This window comes from Mytilus galloprovincialis, chromosome 8 (assembly GCF_965363235.1).
Source record: "Mytilus galloprovincialis chromosome 8, xbMytGall1.hap1.1, whole genome shotgun sequence".
Taxonomy (NCBI): Eukaryota; Metazoa; Mollusca; class Bivalvia; order Mytilida; family Mytilidae; genus Mytilus; species Mytilus galloprovincialis.
In genome coordinates this window covers 95,292,738-95,296,680 of record NC_134845.1, presented here as the reverse complement: position 1 = coordinate 95,296,680, position 3,943 = coordinate 95,292,738, and the positions used below count along the sequence as shown (strand labels likewise).

The window sequence follows — 3,943 nt, the reverse complement described above, 5'->3', positions numbered from 1 at the left end:
TTGTTAAGATATGTAGGACCAACGAGTTTTTGATTAGATATGTAGGACCAACGGGGTTTTGTTAAGCGAACGTTTTGAAATTTGTATCATGCGACGAAAACATAAGAAGCAACAAACACAATACTCGATTTAGAAATTCCAACTAATGGTCGGTCATTTAAAGACGTATCAACCGTATGATATACGTTGATGTATCTGCATCTGCAGATTTACCAAAAACCAGTATGTGATCTCGAGCTTTGATTTGATGTACTTTCAATAATGCAAAAATAACAAAACAATTAGCAAATGTCGAGTTTTTGGAACATATCATCCGACTTTTAAAGATATTCCGGATAGTTTGAATAGTTTACAGTTACATGCATGATAGGAGTGAATACGGTAAAATCGTTTGGTTGTGTTTTAACTTGTGCTCACGTAGAAGCAAATTATTATTTTACAAATAGAGTGATACTCAGTACATAGTTTTATTTCTAAAGTATTTATATGACATCTGAAGACAGCTCATGTGTCTGTAACCTTTTATGATAAAATCGCAAATGAACATTATTCAATGTACCTTACATGTATAAAAGTAGGTCATTTGTTTTGTTTTGTGTTTATTCATGAAAGATCTTGAAACATTTTTTTTTAAGTAGATTATTAAGAGATGGTGTGTTCCTGCCCTACATTGGCTCCTTTTTAATTGGCTCAATATCTTTAATTGTTTTTACATAGGCGGTAATGGTAACGTTTTTTCCTGTAGCTCAGTCCGTATCGTAAACTTGGATATGTATGATAGCTCGTTTCGAAGCTGTGACATTTTCACATATGTGGTTAAATTTTCGGGGTACGAAGTGAGAGTATTTTTTTACGTAAATTAGCAAACCCCGAACATCCTTTTGTGATGCGGCTCCTTGTGGTAAAATATCCCCTTTTTAACACAATAAGTTCTTTGAAAATTTAATACTTTGAACACATTCAATAGCTCCATAGTTTGTACACATTTATTCTATGTTCCTCTAATCACCACAAATAATTAAGTTCAGTCATTTGTTAAAAATAGAAACATGTCCAATATCACTACACAGAGATTTTTTCTTTACACTTGATTTTTGAGTTCCTCATTTCGAGGCGCATTAGGGATGTTGTCCCATATTGCAATCCATAGTTCTGATTTTTTCAAATATTTTATGTGATCTTCATCGGTATGACATTCTGAATAAATCTGTGTATTTTTGTCCATTTCTGAAAAAAAATAAAGTTGTTTCAGCACTATAAGGCAATGACACTTTTATCGCTATATTTATTTATTTTGAATACAAAGTGTATGCATAATTAATTTCTTCCAGTATACCTTCACTAGTCAAAAGAAGGACACAACATCTGAATGTAACCTTAAATTACAACACACAGACCCTGTTAATACATTCAATAAAATTTTCTGGAGCCTAAAAGTGCATTTTGACAGAAAAATTATGCAAAGATGAAGATTTCATAAAAAAAACACCAAAATACATAATTATTCTAGCCAGTGGAAACCTTGTATTTTATACTGTAGAAACCACTATAGACTACTGTAAAAGTCATTTGAATCATATAATTAGAGTGCAATGAAGTGCAAATTTTCAAAACTTGTTCTTTCACATAATTCTATTTGAGAAAAAATGTATTTTACATGTATTTCAGTGAAAATCTTTTATCAGTGAGATATCGGCATAAGGTTTGAAAGGAAACATTGTGGCATCACACGTAATATGGCGTCATTAACTAACGACATATCAAAATAATGCTAATTACAGTTAGCAGTGTTACATGAAGAACAGTTGCCGCAAGGTTTAACTTGAAATATGGAGTCGAAAAGATCAGTAACCAAGCATTTTCATTTAATGCCAAGACCATAGCAACAGTTTTCATATCAGTATATTTTTAACATACCGACTGTAATTTGAATTGCATAAATACCATAAATAAACAACTTAGAGCTTGCCAAATAAAACAAAATGCTTACCAGTTATTCAGGACTTTTTAAAACCTCTAGTTTGCCATCTCAGGTTAAAAAGTAATGATATGTCTGGAACTGAAAAAAGACAAAAAAATTACTCAGGCTGTGTTATTATTTGGTTTAGATACATAAGTATTATTGAGAGAGCAAAAATCAAATTCTTGAAAGTTTTATCGCAAAGAAAGAAAAATGCTTCTCCCTTAAGGCTTATCAACCTTGATTTAAATCTTTTATATTAGCAGCAACGAGTGCTAGCTAACTAGCTTAATAGTTGAAAGGTGCAGCAATATTGTTTTCAAAAGTTTTGTTGATCCTCCCCCTTTTTCACTGAGAAAAGACAATATCTTGTGATTTGCTAGTGTGCATTACAAATAATAATTCATGATTTCCTTAATACATGTAAATGTTTGACTGTTTTAAAAATTAACTGCATATGATATCTACTGACCATGGGTCAAATTATTGGATTAAAGCACATGTGATAATGTATTCCACTTTACTCGTATGAAGTGTGTTATCTCCCTTGATTATCAGTTATTCCTGTAAACCGGAGTGATAATTACATATCAAAGACTGTATTGTGTCATGTACTTACAGCTAAAACTATTATGTTAGTTCATGCCTTTTTCAATTCATAAACAAATTCCTTTCAGATCTCTCGGGGGTGTAAACAAAGTTAGAATTGTGCCTAAAAAAAGTGTTCAGCCCCGTGCCAGTAATGCATTTTAAAAGCGAAAATTTCATTGAGTATTTGCTGGTATTTATCTATAATGGTTATCTAAAATCATCTGGGATATCTAGGTATAAATAAAAAAATACTAACCATCATTTTCACACTTTTTCCGGGTGTACAAGGTGAAATCATCCATAGATCACTCTGAAAACTTCGGATTAATCTTTTTGTAAATTGGCTCAATATCTTTAATTGTTTTTACATAGGCGGTAATGGTAACGTTTTTTCCTGTAGCTCAGTCCATATCGTAAACTTGGATATGTATGATAGCTCGTTTCGAAGCTGTGACATTTTCACATATGTGGTTAAATTTTCGGGGTACGAAGTGAGATTACTTTTTCCGTAAATTAGCAAACCCCGAACATCCTTTTGTGATGCGGCTCCTTGTGGTAAAATATCCCCTTTTTAACACAATAAGTTCTTTGAAAATTTAATACTTTGAACACATTCAATAGCTCCATAGTTTTTACACATTTATTCTATGTTCCTCTACTTTCCTAATCACCACAAATAATTAAGTTCAGTCATTTGTTAAAAATAGAAACATGTCCAATATTACGACACAGAGATTTTTTCTTTACACGTGACTTTTGAGTTCCTCATTTCGAGGCGCATTAGGGATGTTGTCCCAATTGCATGGAAAGGTAGTTGATAAACCCATTATGTTTTTTTTTTTATAAAACACCACTTTCGTAAATGTTGAAAGTGAATGTTTGATGGTTTCGAAGAGATTTCAATTAGTTCTTAAACAAATGAAGCATTGAAAGTGTTAATTTGCAATTTCAAACATTTTGTCTTAAGATTTTGATCATATGCAATTTCAACTGAACTTTACCTTGGTTTAAAATTGTATTATACATGACTTTGAACCTTTCTTTGACTGTTAGAGAATGGCTATTGTTATCTAACAGTTCGTTTCTGTGTTTGTTGCATTTTAGTATTTTTGTTGTGTCATTGTTCTCCTCTTATATAAAAAAAAGAAAAGATGTGGTATGGTGTCAATGAGACAACTCTCCACAAGAGAGCGAAATAACACAGAAATAAACACCTATTGGTCACTGCGCGGTATGTAACAAAAATCAAAGTCCATACCGCATAGTAAGCTATGTAAAACATAACAATGTAAAACAATTCAAACGAGAAACTAACGGCCTAATTTATGTACAAAAAATGAACGAAAAACAAATATGTAACATATAACGACGACCACTGAATTACAGGCTCCT

At 31.9% G+C, this 3,943-nt stretch overlaps 1 long non-coding RNA gene across 1 annotated transcript; it reads right to left on the bottom strand.

The window, feature by feature from the left end:
• Positions 1-689: 689 nt before the first annotated feature.
• LOC143043853 (uncharacterized) lies at positions 690-3,292 on the bottom strand. Its single transcript, XR_012968557.1, has 3 exons — positions 2,808-3,292; positions 1,991-2,059; positions 690-1,227 (listed from the first exon to the last, which is right to left on the bottom strand). It is a non-coding gene; the product is annotated as an uncharacterized LOC143043853 (long non-coding RNA).
• Between the last annotated feature and the right edge of the window lie 651 nt (positions 3,293-3,943).